Source organism: Podarcis gaigeae, assembly GCF_964106915.1.
Source record: "Podarcis gaigeae genome assembly, chromosome: 4".
NCBI lineage: Eukaryota > Metazoa > Chordata > Lepidosauria > Squamata > Lacertidae > Podarcis > Podarcis gaigeae.
Window position 1 is genome coordinate 91,115,054 of NC_139677.1, and position 22,330 is coordinate 91,137,383.

General features: G+C 46.0%; 1 protein-coding gene across 4 annotated transcripts in view; it reads left to right on the plus strand.

Moving 5' to 3' along the window:
• Positions 1 to 22,330, plus strand: part of SMCO4 (single-pass membrane protein with coiled-coil domains 4) — a 49,092-nt gene that overhangs the window by 22,367 nt on the left and 4,395 nt on the right. The window contains exon 1 of one of the 4 annotated variants that reach the window (XM_083737602.1): positions 5,415 to 5,560. The exons of 2 other annotated variants lie outside the window; for them this stretch is intronic. The gene's annotated coding sequence lies outside the window, so the exon portion shown is untranslated. Of the gene's footprint in view, positions 1 to 5,414; positions 5,561 to 22,330 lie in introns of those variants that run through there. One more of the 4 variants, XM_083737605.1, reaches the window with a different exon arrangement.

The following is a 22,330-nucleotide window of genomic DNA, read 5'->3' on the forward strand; positions in this document are numbered from 1 at the left end:
CAAGAGGATTTCCCTCTTCCAAAGAATCATGGGAACTGTAGTTTCCCCCTCATGGAGCTACAGTTCCCAGCACCCTTTACAAACTGCAGTTCCCAGGATTCTTTTCAGGAAAGCTAAACACTTTAAATGCGTGGGTGCACATGCGGCTGTGGGTTGCTAATCTGGAGCAACAGGTATAAGACAGCTGTTTCCTTCATTCTGGTAAGGCCAGCTCTAACAGTGGGTCGAATGAGGCGCCTCAGGCGGCGAATGCAGGAGGGGAGAAGCACAGGTGAGGGGTTGGTGTGTATGTGTCACATAGCTTGCCCCGTGCCCCACAAGCAGAGGATGTGGTCTTGTCGCCAGTGTTGAAGTAAGGTCCAGCTGTCCGTCCGGTTTGCTCCAGATAGTTGGGCGTCATATCTTTCGCCTCAGGCAGAAAAATGCCTTGGACCAGCCCTGTTCCGTTTAGCTGAAGCTGTCCTTTTGGGAAGGGATCAGAGCTCTGTGGGGCAAAGCACACGGTTTGCATGTGGAATGGGTTGTGTTGTTGTTTAGTCGTTTAGTCGTGTCCGACTCTTCGTGACCCCATGGACCAGAGCACGCCAGGCACTCCTGTCTTCCACCGCCTCCTGCAGCTTAGTCAAACTCATGTTGGTAGCTTTGAGAACACTGTCCAATCTTCTCGTCCTCTGTCGTCCCCTTCTCCTTGTGCCCTCCATCTTTCCTAGCATCAGGGTCTTTTCCAGGGAGTCTTCTCTTCTCATGACGTGGCCAAAGTATTGGAGCCTTATCTTTAGGATCTGTCCTTCCAGTGAGCACTCAGGACTGATTTCCTTCAGAATGGATAGGTTTGATCTTCTTGCAGTCCATGGGACTCTCAAGAGTCTCCTCCAGCACCATAAAAGTATCAATTCTTCAGCGATCAGCCTTCTTTCTGGTCCAGCTCTCACTTCCATACATCACTACTGGGGAAACCATAGCTTTAACTATACGGACCTTTGTTGGCAAGGTGATGTCTCTGCTTTTTAAGATGCTGTCAAGGTTTGTCATTGCTTTTCTCCCAAGAAGCAGGCGTCTTTTAATTCCGTGGCTGCTGTCACCATCTGCAGTGATCATGGAGCCCAAGAAAGTAAAATCTCTCACTGCCTCCATTTCTTCCCCTTCTATTGACACAGTAATGATGTGTTAATGGCAGATTTATACCAGACCATCCACAAATCATTTAACTTTGGTGCTTGCTAGTTGATGGTTCCCCAGTGTTATTGCATTATCTTGCATGATTGGGATGGTGAAGAATAAACCGGAAAATTAGTGGTAGGAAAATTTACAGACACTCAGCAGGAAGTTGCAGGGAAATGAACCAACTGGAAGCAAAGCAGTATGTTCACCCACTAAAACCATAGCTTTTACTATACGGACCTTTGTTGGCAAGGTGATGTCTCTACTTTTTAAAAATACCCATTCCCCAGAAGGAAAAGCTGACGGTGCTCAGAAGCCTTGCCCCCAAACAGGCAACGCATCTATTACACCACACTTGAAAACAGATGAAACAGACAAAAAGCAAGCAGCAATCTCTTAAAACAGGCAACCCTCCAAAAAATAAAAAATGCAGTTGTAGAAAAATTAGAGGGGCAGACAGAACCGGAGGGCGCCATGGCGTTTTGTTTTGCAAGTAGGATTTATGGACCCCCCTCCCCGATGCTGGTGGCTGTTTTTTTGCTGAAAAGCACCTTAATTTAGAACGCTGGCTCCCTGCGTCGGAAAGCCTCATCAGTATACACTGGGCAACTGAAATCGCCACAGGAGCCTGGGATAAGCCTGTCCTCCTTTAACTCCAGAACAGTGCCCATGATTAATATTTATACAGAATGCTTTCATGTTTCCACAGCAAAATTGTCTTTCTATCAAAGGAAGTGGAGACTTTTCCCTGTTGAATCTGGGGTGTGTGTTGGGGGGGGGCAGGGGGTGGAGAAGGGATGAGATCCTTTTTCATATATATCAAAAAAGGTTTTCTGTATCTGAGACAGACATCAAGCCAGGGAGGGGGAAAACACACACATACCAGGCTTTTCTCTAATTTGGTGTTTCATTTTGTGAAATTGCCTATGCGGAGAAAAATAAAGCATTTACATGTATATGTATATGAACCAATGTTCACCAGCTCTTGGATGGATGCCAGCACTCCCCGGGCCCCAAGAATGCTCTACGCTGAATGAGTAATAATCTACTGTTGTCAGTCCTGATTTATGGAGGGCTAGGCGAGAGCAAGTGTTTGCTGTCTCAAGTCGTCCCGCGCTCGGCGCGTCATCTCTGCAGTGCTGGCTTTCAAAAGTAGGAACTGGAAAAGACCCGAATATGCTTCTGTAGAGCCAAGAGGTAATTACAGGGAACTGATTTCACATGTGCACGTAATGCAACAAGGTGTAGCTGTGCATGCAATTGCCGCTTGCTTGGAACAGCCTTGTGCCTTTTATTTGTGTTATTTCGCGTGCTTTGTGGGTACGGATTTTTTTTAGCAGGGGAGAGAGGCAGCCGTCAGGCTGGCGGGATCTTACCTGAGCCAGCTTTGGAAAAGACATGTGCTCAGCATCAAAGAACCTGGAGCCCAGGAATTCCTTTTGAGGACCAGAACTGAACTCGCAGTCCTTTCTACACAAAAACTTCCTCGCCAGAGCTTTCTCCATCTTGGCTGAATAATTGGAGGAAGTGCTATTGTTCTCGTTGCGAAGCAGTTTGGAATCAGGTCCTTGCCAGCCTACTTCAAATCGCCCAGAGTTCCTAACCTACCTTCTGTTTTAAAATGTGTTCTGAAAGCCGTGAGTCATAGCCTGTGATAGTCATGATATTAAAAATCTGCCCGTAGTAGCTATTTTCACACATTCAGGATATCAATTGCGGATAATTATTGAGTAATAAGCTGACAGGTGTCATGACTCGCCCTTAGAAATAAGTTCTGTTTGGAATTTTAATTATGTTTCCTTTGTTTATAATATCTCTTTTTGTGTGTGTGTTCAGCCCCCAAAAGTCCCCCTGTTGTCTTTCAGTTATAAACATAGATAAACACATACACACATACACACACGGCATTATAATAGAGCCATTTAATACACACTCAGAAGGAAAACAGAAATTTGATTCAGATCAAATGCCTGGCAGAATAGTAAACCTGCCCGGAAACCATCAAGGATGAAGTTAGCTGGAGCTTGCGAGGAAGGGAGTTGGACCATCTTGGGTCCCACAACAGAACAGGCCCTGTTCTGAGTCCCAGCCCACTGTGCCTCTGAAGGCAACAATAAAAGTCTCAAATGCAGAATGCAGTGGGTTGTTGTTGTTTAGTTGTTTAGTCGTGTCCGACTCTTCGTGACCCCATGGACCAGAGCACTCCAGGCACTCCTGTCTTCCACTGCCTCCCGCAGTTTGGTCAAACCCATGTTGGTAGCTTCAAGAACACGGTCCAACCATCTTGTCCTCTGCCGTCCCCTTCTCCTTGTGCCCTCCATCTTTCCCAACATCAGGGTCTTCTCCAGGGAGTCTTCTCTTCTCATGAGGTGGCCAATGTACTGGAGCCTCAGCTTCAGGATCTGTCCTTCCAGTGAGCACTCAGGGCTGATTTCCTTAAGAATGGATAGGTTTGATCTTCTTGAGTTCCATGGGACTCTCAAGAGTCTCCTCCAGCACCATAATTCAAAAGCATCAATTCTTCGGCGATCAGCCTTCTTTATGGTCCAGCTCTCACTTCCATACATCCCTACTGGGAAAACTGCAGTGGCTAGGAAAGCTCATATGAAGGAGAAGTGGTCCTTTAAATATCCTGGTGCTAAGCCATTTAGGGATTTGTGGATAGTAACTAGTTCTTGGAAACGAACTGAAAGCCAGTGGTGTGTTGAACAAAACTGGATCAATACACTTCAGCCACTGCTGTTTTCAAGAAAAAACAGGTGCAGGAACCCACCGTGAAGTTGTTGCAGTAAGTCTGCAGGCGACTTGGGGCAGACCTTGAACAGATGTCGGTTTGACAACAGCCACATTCACTGCCTAGCTGGTTTAGGAGTCGCCCCTGGTTCTGGTGAAGGCCAAATCAATGCGCCCCAGCTCTCTCATTTTCTTAGATTTGGGCGGATGGCTAGGGCAGCTCAGAATGGCCATTGCGCAAGTGCGCACACATGCAACAGCAGAGGCCTTGCTGGAAAGCTTCAAGCCCACCTCCACTACACGGGAGATGGGTGGAAGAAAAGGAAATATGAATTGGCCCCGTCCTGTAGCTTGGAAAGGAGCAGCCAGGAGCGAAGTGGAGTCCTTGATCTTGAAAAAGTGTAGACTCGCACACACTGCCTGTTTTGACTTGGAGTGTTCGTTTTGGGCTTCTCAGAAGTACGTAAAGGCAAGAAGCGGACGGGGGAAGCACCTGCCTGCAATGGCACACACCTGCGAGGTGCCGCGACTGCGTTCTGGTGCGCTGCAGCTGAAAAAAGGCACTGCCGGCAGCAACGCCTCAACAGAGCCCTGCGACTGAGCGCATGCTGTATAATCTAAACTGGATGTGACCTGGAAATGATGAAAGTCTTAAGTGTTAGCTGCAGGATAATTTTGATCAGGTGAAATATTGGCACACTGACTTTTGCTTGCTTTTCTACTTCAGTAGAGGAACCAGTTGTAGCCAACTAAATAATAATAATAATAATAATAATATATTATTATTATTATTTATACCCTGCCCATTTTGCTAGGCTTCCCCAGCCACTCTGGGCGGCTTCCAACAAATATTAAAATACAGTAATGCATCAAACATTAAAAGCTTCCCTAAAACAAGGCTGCCTTCAGATGTATTCTAAAAGTCTGGTAGTTGTTCTCTTTGACATCTGGTGGGAGGGTGTTCCACAGGGTGGGTGCCACTACCGAGAAGGCCCTCTGCCTGGTTCCCTGTAACTTGGCGTCTCACAGTGAGGGAACCACCAGAAGGCCCTCAGCGCTGGACCTCAGTGTCCAGGCAGAATGATGGGGGTGGAGACGCTCCCTCAGATATACTGGACCGAGGCCGTGTCCAGCGTGTTGTTGGAGAGAGATCACAAATGATGGGTGGAATGTTGTTGTTGTTACACTCCACCCCGCTTTTCCAAATACATTTGCTGTGCAAGAACCTATTGATTTGGATTTTTTTTTATTTTTTAGAAAGCATATTTGTACTCTCACCTGGGTGATGATTGCAGCCATTTCAGATAACTGCACTATCCGAAAGCAGCTTGTGTTTTAGCACGTTGCCACAGAGAGCCAAATCAGAAACGTGTACTGTTCTGGCATGCATCTGCGTGCGTGATGCGGAAGACCTATTGCATTTTAAAAAAGGAGGAGAAAGGCAGCCTCATTTCCATGCCTGAAGCCAATTGGATGGAGCTGTTCTGATGCCTCTTCCCTTTCAAGCACAGGATTCCGCCTGGAAATTCCAATCCTGGCAACAGATTCCCTCAGCAACCAACTATCCGTAGCTCAGTCTTTTTTGCACCAGAGAACCACATCCGTTAAGAGTCTCTTCATTCAAATTCAGGATAAATCAGTCGCGCAGGCCTCATGTTCGCTGTAGGTCAGTCTATATCTGCCTTTAAATATATCCTTGTATTTGGCAAGGTTTGAGCTGTTCCCTGTGCCAGGTAGCTCGAGCCCTTGACACAAGCACCCGAGGAACTAAAAATATTATTTCCCTTCACCTCGATATATAACCGGTTTGCAAGGCAAGGTTGAGGGAGAGTTCTATATCTGGCGCAGCGGTTGAAGCCGCAAAGCTTTTGGAAGACACACTAGCCCAAGGAAGATGTTTCCTCTCAGCCTTGGCTTAGCCTTTGAAGCGCTGGGGATTTATAGCAGAGAAGAAGTGCTTAATAAATGCACCCTTGTTTTTCCTTTTAACGAGGATTGTGCCAGAATAGAAACAAGAAAAATCGCCGCAGGCCGTGAAGTGATTCAAGTGTGACGCTGTGAGAAAGCAGAACAGAAATCCTTAGGTCAGCTGTGGGAAACTTTGCCCCTCCAGATATTGCTGAACTACAACTCCCATCATGCCTGGCAAGCATAGCCAATGGCCAGGGATGATGGGAATTGTAGTTCAGCAACAAAGGTCTCCCGTGCCTTCCTTAAAGGTTAAGAGGCCTGGAGAATGTATTGTTGCATTCCAGGAATGATGTGGAACCAACGATGTGCTCCTCTGAAGCTGCATTAGTGCAGGGTTTGCCAAACTTGTTTCTCCAGCTGCTTTTGGACTACAAGTCCCATCATCCCTAGCTAGCAGGACCAGGGATGATGGGAATTGTAGTCCAAAAACACTTTTAATGACCTTAACATACACATGTAAGATATGCCTTAGGTTAGGAGTAGCCGACAGGGTTCCTTCCAGAGGCTCCGGGCTAGAACTCCCACCACCCTCTACCAGTGGGAGTTGTAGTCCGAAACGCCTGGCGGACAGCCAGGTTGGCAAAAGCTGGCTCAATATCTGTGAGCCGAGGAGCCGTTGCTGCACAGCCAGTGGGAGGTAATTTTCTTTCATTGGTACAGCGACAGGGCGGACGGAAGAATGAGCTGCGGGATTTTGTTCCAAGCCTCCTGTTGTTCTTATTAAAGGGCAATTATGTCTCTGCCTTACCTGTCTGTACCAGGCAGAGTCCTGCTGCTTGCTTATTTTTTCTTCTTCTGAGAAAAAGGAATGAATTTTAGCAAAGGGGATTCGATTTCAGTTTTTGGTTTAGTTTTTTTTTTTGTTCTGTACTGTCTTTATGTGTAGGATTAAGAGAGACTGGCAGGGATTTGATTGGCCACCTCCCCCTTTTTCTCTCTCCCGGTGCCCTCCCAAATCTGTTCTGGGCTGGAGGATCCCCCAGTCCTCTGGAGCAGATTTGTGGGGCAGGGGGCAAGGGGAGAAGAGAGTAAGAAAGAAAATCTTGTTGCACAGGTGGAGGTCTGTACACCTGTTGACGTGGTTGGAAACACTCCAGCCTAATGTCTGCATTAGATTTCCCCCTCCCCACTCCCACCCCCAGCCAGTTTCAAAGCATTGACATGTCTCCAGTGCTGTATGTGTAGAGTTTCACTTGCATGGCGGGTCTCCCTCTCCTCTCCCTGCAGGCCCCCAAAATCTACTTTGCAGGGTCCCCATACCCTCTGGATTTTGAGGGGTTTGCCGGGGGGGGCTGCAAGGGAGAGGAGGGGGCAGTTCTGATGCTCTAGCAGAACAGCACTGGGTACTACCCACTTCTGCCCATATAATAATAGTGACAATAACAGTAGTATTTATACCCCGCCCATCTGGCTGGGTTTCCCCAGCCACTCTGGGCGGCTTTCAGCACGTATAATAAAATGTCAAACGCAGAGACCCAGCTCTCTTTCTTGGGTCGATGATGCTTAGAGCCAAGCTACACATGATGTGTCTGAAGCAGGCATAGGCAGACTCCGGCCCTCCAGATGTTTGGGACTACAATTCCCATCATCCCTAGCTAACAGGACCAGTGGTCAGGGATGATGGGAATTGTGGTCCCAAAGATCTGGAGGGCCGGAGTTTGCCTATGCCTGATCTAAAGCAAGGCTTCCCAGACTTGGACCTCCAGCTGCTTTTGGACTACAACTTCCATCATTCCCTAGCTAGCAGGGCCAGGGATGATGGGACTTGTAGCCCAAAAACAGCTGGAGGTCCAAGTTTGGGAAACCCTGATCTAAGGTGTGATATATATGCAACCTGCTCTGTCTGTCTGTCTAATAATGTTTGGAACTGGTAATTAACAGAATCCAAGCAGGTGTGGAAGGGGAAATTTAAGCCCCTGGCCTCCACACCTGCTCCGATCCCATTTATTATCAGCATCCTTACCAGCCGATGCAATAATAGGCATTTATAAAAACGAAACAAAAAACACCTATTTCCAGCCTTTGAAGTTGCATTACTCTCCTGCTGATAAATTGGCTGCTTAATTTCCTTTAGAACCAAACAAACACTTTTATTAGGTCCTTTCCACACAGGCTCAAGGCAGGGGAGAAAGATGAGCGTCACCTCTTCCTCCTTAATAAAGCTAAACCCCAACATCTCCCCTGCCAATCTGACAAGCTGGAAGAGACTAATCAAACAAGCTTTCCTTCCAGTCGGGAAGCTCCCTGCGGGCAGCTGCCTAGGCATCGCTTGGCAATTAGGGCTGAATTCCTCCGTCTGCTCACAGAGGAAACTCATATCCAGGTGAATCTAACCGTTCTTCTTGTTCAGTTCTGCTCTCACCGGCCTGTTACGTGTGGAGCAGGAATCAGGTGGCCTGCATTTCAGCTCCAGTCTCCAAAAGTCCTCCTCCATAGATGGCGCTGAGCTGTCTTTGGCGAGAGTGCATGGGAAATAAACCTTGAATTAATAAGGATGAGATTCTCCTCCATCGTGTACAGTGTTTGAAATTAGACAGGCGTGTTTTGCAACCAGCGCAGGTCCAGTTGCGACTGTGGAGATCTCTGGGTGTTACGTATCTCCACCTGGCTGGTCCCTCCAGCTTTCTTAAGCAGGTAAGCAGAATAACTTATTCATTGCATTTATCTCTCACCTTTTTCTCCAGGGAATCCATGGTTCACCCCCCCTCAGTTAATCCTTGCAACGGCCCTGTGAGGTAGGTTAAGAGCAGGCATAGGCAACCTCGGCCCTCCAGATGTTTTGGGACTACAACTCCCATGATCCCTAGCTAACAGGACCAGTGGTCAGGGATGATGGGAATTGTAGTCTCAAAAATATCTGGAGGGCCGAGGCTGTGACTGGCTCCAGGGTCAGCCAGGGAGCTTCCTGACTGAGTGGAGATTCGAACCCCGATCTCCCAGGTCTATACCATAAATTAAGTAGGTAAATAAATCCGGGGAAAGCAAAATGTCAAAGAGAAGGAGCTGAAATATTTTCCTTGAAGCTTGGAATTGGTTTTATTCTGGATTGTTTTATTTGATGTTTTAATGTGTTGTAAACCACCTTGAAACTTTTTCTTTAAAATACAAAGAGACATAGAAATGAAACGAATAATAAAAATAGAATTAATAAACCTCACTGATTTATTTATTTATTTATTTTTATTTTAAAAAGGCGCGTAGACATTCTGTTTTGGCGACCGCAACCTAGGTTTAAGGTGCCATTTGATGACTAACATATATTATATATCTGAGTTTCTAACTTCTCAGTGTACCCTTTTCCCCTGGCATGCGGGCAGAGAGAGCGATTTCAGAAACCAATATCATCAAGGAGGTTGGGAACATCTTCTCCATAAGGCACGGATGGGGAGCCTGTGACCTTCCGGGTGTTTTGGATAATTTGTGTTGCCAGTTAGGTACCGGGCTAAGTTCAAGATGCTGGTTTTGGTACACAATTTAGTACCAGGATACCTGAAAGGTTGTCTCACCCCCTATATACTGTGCTCTGCTGTTGAAGGCTTCTTAGTAAAAGTAAAGGGACCCCTGACCATTAGGTCCAGTTGTGACCGACTCTGGGGTTGCGGCACTCATCTCGCTTTACTGGCCAAGGGAGCCGGCGTACAGCTTCCGGGTCATGTGGCCAGCATGACTAAGCCGCTTCTGATGAACCAGAGCAGCGCACGGAAACGCCGTTTACCTTCCCACCGGAGCGGTAGCTATTTATCTACTTGCACTTTGATATGCTTTCGAACTGCTAGGTTGGCAGGAGCAGGGACTGAGCAACGGGAGCTCACCCCGCCGCGGGGATTCGAACTGCCGACCTTCTGATCGGCAAGTCCTAGGCTCTGTGGTTTAACCCACAGCGCCACCCGCGTCCCTGAAGGCCTCTTACAGGTGCCCTTGTACCTGGAATCGGGCCTCTAGCGTTGTGGTATCCATCTACCCTTTGCAATTCGCTCTCCTTGAAAATCAGACAAACATAGTCTTGGTTGTGTTTTCACTGTTGGCTGCAGAGCTCTCTCTTCCAACCAAGCTTTTATGAGTTGACCTCTTTCCCAGACTGCATCTGTATTGGAATTGCTTTAAAGAGGTTTTTACAGTTGTTTTATCACTTGTTGCCTGCTACCCTGGGCTCCTTTGGGAGGGAGGGCATCCCATAAATGCAATAAACACATGACTCAACTCCCCATCATTCATGACCTGGCTGGGGCTAGCGGGTGGTGGACTCAAACTTCATTCAGAGAGCAACAGGTTAGTTCTTTTTGGCTGTAAGGAAATGTTCTTCTAGTGCATTTTTCATGGAGAAGCCTTCCAGCTTGCAAACTCTGTGCCCTACAGTTTGCAGTGGTGCAATCCAGGAGCGGTTTCACCAACCTGTGCAATTGGTTTGGATAAAATAATTAGCTTGGGGCAGTCACGCAACCCACCCCACAAAAAATAGATGGCTGTCTAAGTTGGCTCTCTTGAGCCCAACTCTTTTCGTGCTACCTGGATTAAATCGGCAGTGGACAGTTTCTTAAAATGTGCATCTGTTGGCCGGAATTTATGTAGAATAGGATTTTGGGAGTTTGGGGTGGTGTGCAGGAAGAGAAAGGCAGGGCAGGGGAGAATGTGGGCAGCCCAAGATGGGCCAGAGCTTTTTGCTGGCTCTCTTGGCCTAAAGTCCTGGGGCTTGTTTTCATACTGCTTTTCTTCCATGCCAGAATCCCCTTTGGTTTTGTGGTTTTAGAATTAACAGCCCGTTTCTGCTGTGGGCCTGGTCCTGCCAAGTCCAGAGCCTGAAAGGGAATATCTGTGCCAGGATTTTAATGACCAACTGAGATCAGAATCAAAAGCGCCGATGGTTCTTTATCTGTGCTTTCCCCCATTTTTGCAAAACCATGAAGGCAAATGAGGCCAACAAATTCCTTGCACAGATGCTGCATTGCATAGGATGAAAGAACTGGTATAGCTGTGAAAGAGTGTGTGTTTGTGTGCATTTTTGCAGATATGTGGAACCAGACAGGCGTTTTTGTCTAGGCTGTTTGTTCCCTTATCTCCAATGCCCATTTCCATCAAGTGTGTTATCCAGAGCTCCAGCGATGTGCTACAGTTTGCATGCATGCCTTGCCCGCTTCTATAAATGCTGTTGGGACAACAGTTGTCTTTGTTCGGGTGAGGAGGAAGCTGCTGGGCCAGCAGCTTGCTCACGAGTAGCCCAACCAATAATCAGCTCAGCCCAGCTGGTCTGCAGGTGGACAAGGATGGAGCTGATGAGAGGCTGCAGGCTTTTAAATTCCTCCTAGTAGCTTATAAACCCTCAGAGGGAATCAGGAACATAGGGTGCTGCCCTATAGGGAGTCAGACCACTGTTACATTGTGTAGTACCTATGGGACCACCTCTCCTGGTACGCCCTGCGGAGGTCCTTAAGGTCCACAAATGACAGCATTTTGGAGGTCCCAAGTCACAAGGTGGTTAGATTGGTATCAACTAGGGCCAGGGCCTTTTCAGTACTGGCCCCGACTTGGTGGAACGCTCTGTCACAAGAGACTAGGGCCCTGCAGGACTTGACATCTTTCTGCAGGGCCTGCAAGACAGAGCTGTTCCGCCTGGCCTTTGGTTTGGACTCAGTCTGAACCTTATGCTTCCCTCCCCTTATGGTTTTGATCTATGGGCTACTTTTAAAATGATGCTGCATTTTAAATTGCATTTTAACCTGTATTTTAAATTGGTTCATCCCCCCCCCATTATGTTTTTACTGTAATTTTATTGGTGTTAGCTGCCCTGAGCCTGGCTCTGGCCGGGGAGGGCGGGGTATAAATAAAATTTATTATTATTTATTATTAGTAGTAGCAGCTCAGTTGGTAAGAGCACGGGACTCTTAATCGGGGTTGTCGGTTTGAGTCCCATGTTGGGCAAACGATTCCTGAGCTCTGACCCCTGCCTAGCAGATATTGGTCAAGTACAGACCATTGTATAATTATCTGGCAAGTCACACTATTCTCCTCACTTTATGTAGAAAAATACTTTTAAATGATGGCATGTCTCTTCCACCCCCCTTTTTGTTGCTGTCAGTCATAAGTGGTTTAAGTGTCTTTTGCTAAGTGCAGTGGTTTGGTGGTATTTTGGTGGTTGGTCATCGTCCCCCCCCCCTTACTTTTGAGACGCTGAGTGAATTTGAGCAAATAAATATACCATCCAGACAAATTGCTCTGTTTTCAAAAGAATCCCTCACAGTTGTTGTAGATTTTAAATTGGGAAGCGCTGAACACGTGGTCCCGAGTTGTGTTTGCATTGTGTAGTGGGTGTCAACGTGACGCCTTGCGATTTAGACTTAATCATCACAGGTCGATAGCAAAGTGCAAATGGTTTTCCTTTCCTTTGCAGCCCCCCCCTTTAAAGCGCCCCCCCGCCCCCAATGCATAGGGTTTTGTGGGGTATATAGGAAAGGAAAATGTTTAAAAGCAAAGCTTAAACCTGCCCTCAACGGTATCTGGATCCCCCTGCCTGCTGTCCATGAAGCCTCGCGGTTTTAATTTGGCGCAAAATTGCACCGAAGCCTAAAAAGTATAGATTGTCAGGCTTCCGCATTCTAACGACTTCCGTGCATCACATTTAGGAATTTCCAGTAGAAGTGGCTCGGTCTCCAAGGGAACAAACAATATCCATTCTCATTTAGACGTCCCTCGTGGCTGCTCTGCACCTGTTTTTCTACATAGAAGTGGCATTTGTGTAGAAACTGCGCACATCATTAGCACATGACTTACGCATCGTTCCCCCTTTAGAAGAGCAGAGTGGCTTGTTGCGAAGTAACATGCTTTTAGGATCGTTGCCCTCATTTTTGAGCTGGTGTCTTGCGTGTGAATGTGCAGAGTGGGAGAACTGGGTTGGGGAAAGATAGGCCAAAGAGGGGGGTGTTGAACACATAGCGGGATGCTTTTTCAAAAATTGTTCCCCCCAATTTATTAAAGGGTCCTCCAAAACCCACAGGGGCCGAGGACTGTGCAGGTCACGACTGTAGAGATCTATGCATGCTAAGTGTAAGTGTCATGGTCCGGTCTATGGGCGATTGAAGTCCTGGCTGAGGACATTGGGACCAGGGGCAAGATGGCGGGGTGGTAGCAGGAATGAGAGTCCAGAAGCCAGGGGTCCGAGGGTCGAGAAGCAAGGAGTCACGATGCCAAGGTCCGAGGATCAGGAAGCAAGAAGCCAACCACAGCAAGGAAGGGAATGTATTGCTGTGGCAAAGAGCCGAAGGGAAATGCTGACCTTATGTCCCTTCCCGGCTCTTGCCACCAGGTGCAGCGAGTTACCAAGTGGCCTCACCTGTGCGGCCGCGCCTTGCCTCTTAGGAAGGCCCCAGTCCTGCGAAGCCCTACTAGTCCCAGGGCCTGGCTCCTGCAAGCACTCCTGACACTAAGGGCCTTACCGCCAGGTGTGCTGGGATTCAGGTGGAATGGTGAGCAGTTGCTTGCATCCTAGCCCTGGGTCCAGAACAGAGGGAAGGAGTTGAAGACATGTTATTATTTTTCTGTATAGGCCCATCGGTTTGCCAGTTCCTGCCCCAAGGAGCTTACAATTTAAAAGTCGTCGTAGGGAAACAACAGTAGTGGTAGACTCCCCTCCCTTGCAGGATTTTAAGCAAAGGTAGGATGACGCACCTGTCCTGTACGATTTCTGCTTTGGACTTGGGTAAATATTTGATGGCGAATGTGGGATAAACCACAGAGCCTAGGACTTGCCAATCAGAAGGTCGGCGGTTCGAATCCCCATGACGGGGTGAGCTCCCGTTGCTCGGTCCCTGCTCCTGCCAACCTAGCAGTTCGAAAACACGTCAAAGTGCAAGTAGATAAATGGGCACCGCTGCAGCGGGAAGGTAAATGGTGTTTCCGTGCGCTGCTCTGGTTCGCCACAAGCGGCTTAGTCATGCTGGCCACATGACCCGGAAGCTGTACGCCGGCTCCCTTGGCCAATAAAGCAAGATGAGCACCGCAACCCCAGAGTCGGCCACGACTGGACCTAATGGTCAGGGGTCCCTTTACCTTTACCTATGTTTCACACACTTAGGCTTGTGCAAGGTTATTTTAGTGCGTTCATCAGACTGCATAGGAACACCAGGAAGCTGCACTGTACGGAGTCAATCTAGCTAAAGATTTTTTGCACTGACTGGCAGCAGCTGTCTGAGATTTCAGAATAAGGCGTCTTTTCCAACCATACCTGGGGACACCAGGGATTGAAACCTGCATATTTTGCAAGTAAGGCATGTCATAACCTTTTGCACAAGTGCTGTGTCACTTATACGATATACGTGTTGAATTATAGTCAGGCATCCTTAAGATTTTGGGGGGGGGGTTAATTAAAAAAACAAACTGCAGTATGACAACAGTGCTTTGAACCAATGCACACACTATGCATTTCAAATAAAACATAGATGCAGATTGCATTGCATTGCATTGCAGAAAAGGAATGGTAATGAAAAGAAAGATTCGCAGAAGTAGCTTGACGCTCCACAAATATATTCCCAGTTGGAACGCAGAGTTCCTTTTTCCCCTGAAAGGTATCACAGAGTGCTTCTCCTTGCTGCGAGCTCGCAAGGTAAATCTATTTCACAAATTCAGCGGTGCAGCTCAATTTTAGCCATCTCCTTAGATCTTTTAAGGAGTCTGAAAGGTCTTTTTAATGTTCTACTTGCCAATTCTAGTCCGGCAATCTTCAAGCCCGTGCTGATGTCGTCTTTCCGACAAACGTTTCAGATCTTGTAGCAGCATCACCACGGAATTCAGAATGAGCCACGAGGGCTATGCTTCCCCTCAGTACAGTGGTACCTCGGGTTACAGACGCTTCAGGTTACAGACTCCGCTAACCCAGAAATAGTACCTTGGGTTAAAAACTTTAATTCAGGATGAGAACAGAAATCGCGCGGCGGCAGCGGGAGGCCCAATGAGCTAAAGTGGTGCTTCAGGTTAAGAACAGTTTCAGGTTCAGTGCGGACCTCCGGAACAAATTAAGTACTTAACCTGAGGTACCACTGTATGTATCTTTTGAAAACTGTATTATTTAGACAGGGCTTTGAAGCATGATTCGCCCCCCTTTAAACCAACTAACGTTTATTGATGTTTTTATTTATGTTACTGAAATGTTGTGTTTTATGTTACAGGCTGCCTTGTTATATTTTTTATGAAACTGCTGTATACATATTTGAATAGGTAGCTGGTTCCTTGTTATTTCTATAATATTCTTCTCCTCAACTCCCCAAATATGGGAATTTTTTTTTAAAAATGTGACCACAAGCAGTTATCGTATTCTGCATTCCTCAAGGCACACTTCCTACATTATTGATCTGCCCTGATTTTGCAGGCGTTAAATAACGTCTAACCCCAAATTTTATGGAAATTTCCTTTTTATAATTGTGGCAGTTGGGGATTGCAAATTCATCCCCTATAAATCCCTACTTATTTTGATGGCCTGCCTGTGAGCCCATAAATCTCTGTGTTTGATTAGCGGATTATTGGCTGTTCTTTGGATTTGTAAACGATATACGTTGCTCAAGAGACCCTCGGACCCTCGATAATACATGCAAAGGTTTTATCAGATAATGCCGGCTTTCTGGCAAGTTCCGTTTGTCTGCCAAGCATTTTTTCTTTAAGAGAGCCTAATTTGCAGGAGTTGATAAAGGGTGGCCTTGAGATTAATTGTGAGACATACATAGTTATAAGTTATTAAATTATTCCTTAGAAAGAAATCACAGCATAGCACTTTTCATGCCTTCAATACATGCATCCGGTCAACCAGTGGGAATTGAATGGGGGTTTAGAAATGTAGGTCAGGGTGGAGAGATTTGGTTCTGTTTCATGTGACTTACCATACCTGTAGCACTCAGAAGCCCTTTCCCACCTTTCACAGGCAGTTTCAGATTTATAAGCCAATAACCACATTTCAGATTTATAAGAGAATAACCAAATGGCACCTTAAACCTAGGTTACAGTCGCTACAACGGAATGCCTAGGTGCTGCAATAAATGAAATTTGTCACAGTGTGGTTATTGTTCAGTTCATTTCTATACCGCTTTATATTTTAAAGAACATAATATCAAAGTGGTTTGCAACGCATTAAAACATAGCTTTCCCAACCTTGTGTTGCTACACGTTAGTGTAGGGGCTGATTTAATCTCTGTTTTGCTGGTAAAACTGAAATTACCGCACCATGGAATGATGCTGCCTGCAAAGTGCGTCACCGACATGAAAAGTTTGGAGAGCTCTGCGTTAAAACATCAAATTAAACAGTCCAGAATAAAACAAATTCAGACTTCAAGGAAAAATAATTTCAGATCCTTCTCTGAGGGATGTTTTGCTTTCCCCATATTTGTTTTATCTATAGCTGCCCCAGAGCAGAAGTACTCTAGGGAACCCGGGTGCTGTAATGGTTAGAGTATCGGACCAGGACCTGGGTTCAAATCCCCACTCAGTCAGGAAACTCCCTGGGTGACCTTGGAGCCAGTCGTAGCTTGTTAACCTCACAGGGCCGTTGTAGGGATTAACTGAGGAGGGGGGTGAACCATGGACTCCTTGGAGAAAAAGATGGGAGATAAATGCCATGAAAATAAGCTTTTTGCTTACCTCAGGCATCCGCAAACTCGGCCCTCCAGATGTTTTGGGACTACAACACCCATCATCCCTAGCTAACCGGGGACCAGTGGTCAGGGGTGATGGGAATTGTAGTCCCAAAACAGCTGGAGGGCCAGGTTTGGGGATGCCAGGCTTAGAAAGAAAGCTGGAACGGCCAGCCAGGTGGAGATGTCAGTCGCCTACTTGGCATTCAGAGATCTCCATGTGGTCGCAATTGGACCCCCTGCCAGATGCAAAACGCGCCTGGCCCCTGGCTAATTTCTAACACTGTTCTGTTGGATCCATGGAGAGAGTAGGGTGTGGATAGGACCAGTCCTGCGCTTTTTTTCCCTGACAAATTTTGCTTACCAGAAACCTAACTCTGCTTGTGCAAACTGGGAAGGAAAGAGCGGGAAAGTTCTATTGCTTTTCACTTTTCATAATACAGTGGTACCTCAGGTTACAGACGCTTCAGGATACAGACACTTCAGGTTACGGACTCCGCTAACCCAGAAATAGTACCTCAGGTTAAGAACTTTGCTTCAGGATGAGAACAGAAATCGTGCTCTGGTGGCAGCAGGAGGCCCCATTAGCTAAAGTGGTACCTCAGGTTAAGAACAGTTTCAGGTTAAGAACAGACCTCCGGAACAAATTAAATTCTTAACCCGAGGTACCACTGTACTAGGTTCCGCCATATGTCCGGAATTTCCTGGATAGAGCCGGGATCCGTCTGTCGAAAATGGCGTCCGGGCGGAATTTTCGAAAGGCGCCTAAAATGTCCAGGGAAACCCAAGCGTATGGCAGCCCATGTTGGCAGTGTTTGATTTTGGGGCAATTTTCCTAAGAAACAGGTAAAAAGAACTTCATGGGGAGAGGGGAGATTTTGCAATACTCAACAGAAAAAAGGTTTTCTTAGTGTGGCTCCTTCCCTGTGCCATTCTCAAACTATTCCCTGTAAACAGACAGTTTCAACAGCAGAGAGGAACCCCATACGCCATGGTGAGTTCCTTGAAGGAAAAAGATTCCTGCAGTAGATGACCCCTGTGGACTTGTAAAAGGGTAAGAGTATTGGGAAATAATTTATAATGAATTGGAAAAAATGTTTAAACATACTTTTCCACCCCCCCCAAAAAAAAAACCCCCGAGTCCTTTTCATTGGGGATAATTCAGATAGAAATTCCCAGGTGTCAAAAATGGCTATTTATGAATGCCACCACTGCAGCCCGTGTTTCGTTAGCGCCAAAATGGAAAACGAGCAAGGTCCCAACTAAAAAAGAATGGCGACTCATGGATATTACAAGCTACCGTATTTTCCGCTCCATAAGACGCACTTTTTTCCTCCTAAAAAGTAAGGGGAAATGTGTTTGCGTCTTATGAAGCGAATGGTGCTGTGCAGAGATGGAGAGATTTTATTTTTATTGTTTTCCTCCTCTAAAAACTAGGTGCATCTTATGGTTGGGTGCGTCTTACAGAGCGAAAAATGCGGTAACTGCTTCTCAGCCTCTTTCTCCCCCGCCTGTAATATGCAGACCATAATAATACGGCTTACCTTACAGGGGCGTTGTAAGGGTAATTGAGATAATATATGTGAAAGTGCTTTGAGCACTCAGAAAGCTGTAATGCGAATGCTAAGTAGGGTTACTGCATATGTGATGGCCGCAGGCAGTGATCAGGGCAAAAAAAATATCTTCTTCCTTCATCCCCTGCTATAGAAGAGATGTCACCTACAAGGCAGTCCCGAGACACTTGGAATTATTAAAACCTCATTGAAATAGCTCTTTCCTCCTTTTTTCTTTCTTTCTTTTTTTACTTCCTGTCATTCTGGCAGAATGTGGAGATTATTTTCATTTCTTCCAAATGCAATCGGAAAGCCCGGAAACTTTCCGAGCCGCACTTAACTGTAAAAAGCGATGTTTTTGTTAATGGCAGGTCAATTTTGATTTAGGCCTGTAATTTGGCGGGGGCGGCTGGGGGGGGGGGGGATACCTATCTCCCGTCTGAAGGATGGCAATTTCATGTGCTCTCCTAATACTCCTAGAATTGCCGTGCATATAACTAAAAGCTTTTTACCCTTGAAAATAACGGAACCGGGGAGGGGGGGGGAACGAACAGATCATAATACTTCAGTGGTATGTAATGGGCTGCCGGAAATTTCTGTGATATGCTAGAAAATTTATCTTCATGCACCAGAGGAAAGTTTCTGCTCTGTGTTGCAGTGCAGACAGAATACTAACAGCCACTCAGCCATTTTTAGGAATTGGGGAGTATGTTATGGGGTCTTCTGCTCCCTTCTACTTCCTTTGCGGTTCCCTCACTGCAAGAAGTGAAGTGACAGGGAATCAGGGAGAGGGCCTTCTCGGTGGTGGCACCCTCCCTGTGAAACACCCTCCCACCAGATGTCAAGGAGATAAACAATTATAGGACTTTCCGTAGACATCTGTATCATGTGTCAACTTTTTTTTTTGAATTTGCATTTTATTTATTTGTTGACATTCTTATATTCCATCGGTAAACGTCATATTGCATTACAGGACTTACTATAATATAATTTCCAACATGTATACAAAAATTATATACAAATTTTATATACCTAGAAAGAAAATGAAACAAAAAAAAAGAACAAAGAGGAAAAAACAAAAACAACCCCCCCAATCATATACACACTAGACTTCCTGTCTTTCCTGTTGTATATTCCTTTTTTACAAGTGAATGTACTCTTATTATTGTATATTTCTTTACATATTATCTAATACATTCCTATATCAATATGTGCTCTTAGTCTTATTTCTCAACTCAGTGTCACTCCAACGTCAATCAAATGCTAGCATAGATAGCAAACCTTTACTGTATTTTTGAACATACGTTTTATATCTATCCCATTTTCCCATAAATTTTTGTTTTGAATTGCCTCTCAGGATATTTCTTAACTGCGCCATTTCAGCAAATTCTTGTAGTCCGAGTCATGTGTCAACTTTTAATGGTTGTTGTTTTACTGTGGTTTTATAATTTGTTGGTAGCAGCTCAAAGTGGCTGGGGCAGCCCGGTCAGATGGGCGGCATATAAAGCATAAAATTATTATTCTTACAAATTCCCTTTGTTAAGTGTGGTGCATTATTATTACACCTGAACCAAATGTGAAAGGGGACAACATAAATCACTTCTGAGAATAGGTTTTCCTCCCCACACCTCTTGTAGGTATAATTCTTCAATACATTATTTTTAAATGATGCTTCAGATACATTTTATTTTTAAAATCCAAACCCTACTGACCTTGATAAACAAGAATGTTGTAAGTATATATATATATATTTTTAGAAAGAAAGAAAAAGTTCAGTAGCATTCAACGCAGTGACTTGAAAATTACAAGTATCTGGTCTTTTAAAAATGCATAGTGGAACTACTCAAGGACAGTTCTTTATTTTCCTGGTCATTTATTTCCTTTCAGCATTTGCTTGTAGACTGAGCCAGCTTTGGGGATAAAATGAAGCCGCTGGCATCAAAAGCTCCTTTCTGGATTGTGAGCACTTAATAAAGCGAAGGAACGTCTAGCTTAGAAGTAGGTTTCATCACCACCAACCTTGTAAGAGACAAGACACACACAAAAAAAGCTACAGATAGGTAGCCGTGTTGGTCTGCCATAGTCAAAACAAAAAAAATTCCTTCCAGTAGCACCTTAAAGACCAACTAAGTCAGTTCTTGGTATGAGCTTTCGTGTGCATGCACACGTGTTGGGAAAGGGGAGCCCTTTCCTCCTGGCTCGGGGTGGAGAGAGGGAGGGGAGGCTGCTGGCTCGGGGTGGAGAGAGGGAGGGAAGGCATGCACACGAAAGCTCATACCAAGAACTGACTTAGTTGGTCTTTAAGGTGTTACTGGAAGGAATTTTTTTTGTTTTGACAAAAAAAGCTGCCATTCTGACAATTACAGGGCTTATTGGCACTTTGCAATAGGTTCAAAAGTGGTGAATTTCATCCATTGTGGGGCTATAACCTTCTTTCTAAAGCCTTCCACGTTGGTGACCACCACTAGGTCTTGTGATGGCAAATTCCATGCATGGTATTGGGTGCTCCAGTAGTTCCTTGAGGGAAAGACCTCAGGTTATGGACCTCAAGTTAGAGAGACACTGGTGTAGACAGTACTGAGCTGCATAAGGCAGCCCCCCCCCCCCCCCCGTATACATAGAAAGGGCCATAGCTTAGTGCTAGAACATTTGGCCTGCATGTAGAAGACCCAAGGTTCAATCTTTGGTATCTCCAAGGTAGGAATGGGAAACGTTCCCAGTCTGGGACTCTGAGCTTGATGGAGCAATCTAAGGCACCTTCCTCTGTTTTGACCACTTCATTTACTTCTCCAATCTGATTTCCACTGTATGTGTTGGAATCATAGAGTCTTAGCATTGGAAGGGATCCAAGGGTCATCTAGTCCAACCCCCTGCAATGCAGTAATCTCAGCTCAAGCATCCATGGCAGGTGGCCATCCAACCTCTGCTTAGAAACCTCCAAGGAAGGAGAATCTACAACCTGACCGTTCCACTGCAAAACAGCTCTTACTGTCAAAGTTTTTCCCCGAATGTTTAGTTGGAATCTCCTTTCTTGCAACTTGAAGCCATTGGTTCGAGTCCTACCCTCCAGAGCAGGAGAAAACAAGCATGCTCCCTCCTCCATTTGACAGCCCATAAGATATTTGAAGAAGGCTATCACACATCCTCTCAGTCTCCTCTTTTCCAGGCTAAACATTCCCAGCTCCTTCAAGCGTTCCTCATAAGGACTGGTTTCCAGACCCTTGATCATCTTGGTCGCCCTCCTCTAAACACATTCCAGCTTGTGAATATCCTTCTTAAATTATGGTGCCCAGAACTGGACGCAGTATTCCAAGTGTGTCTGACCAAGGCAGAATAGAGTGGTACTATTATTTCCCTTGATGTGGACACTAGACCTTTGTTGATGCAGCCTAGAATAGCATTAGCTTTTTTTTTTCTGCTGCTGCATCACACTGTGGACTCACATTAAGCTTGTGTTGTGTTTCCATACATTGCAAAATAAGTATAGCAACACCGCAGCTGACTTGGAACAACCATATTGCAAGTCTTGGCGCACACATGTGCAAACTCCACAGAAACTGGCTTTGCTCTACTTACGAAGCAAATCCTTTCATGGTCTCTTTTCCTCATGCAGATCCATCCTTTCCATCTCTTGGTTTGCTTTCTGCTGTCTAGATAATAACCATGTGCCGACTGAGATTTGTTTTTTGTTTTAAAGAAGCTTCCTCTAAAACAATGATTTTTTGAAAAGAAAAATAATTCAGCCATATTCTCTCACCCGGTGTAGATTTCTGCGCAACCATCAGGCATCCGCTGATGACAAGAGTGACATTGTCTCCCATAATATGCTGCCGGGCCGGGGGGGGGGGGGATAGAGGAATTTTGACAGTAGGTACAGTTCCTTCTGAGGGACACAGGTGGCGCTGTGGGTTAAACCACAGAGCCTAGGGCTTGCCAATCAGAAGGTCGGCGGTTCAAATCCCCGCGACGGGATGAGCTCCCGTTGCTTGGTCCCTGCTCCTGGCAACCTAGCAGTTCAAAAGCACGCCAAAAAGTGCAAGTAGATAAATAGGTACTGCTCTGGCGGGAAGGTAAACGGTGTTTCTGTGCACTGTTCTGGTTCGCCAGAAGTGGCTTAGTCATGCTGGCCACATAACCCAGAAGCTGTAGGCCGGCTCCCTTGGCCAATAAAGTGAGATGAGTGCCGCAACCCCAGAGTCGTCCGCGACTGAACCTAATGGTCAGGGGTCCCTTTACCTTTACCTTTACAGATCCTTCCAAAACCCTTGGTTGAACTGAAGACAAACCTCTTCTCCATCCCAAGAC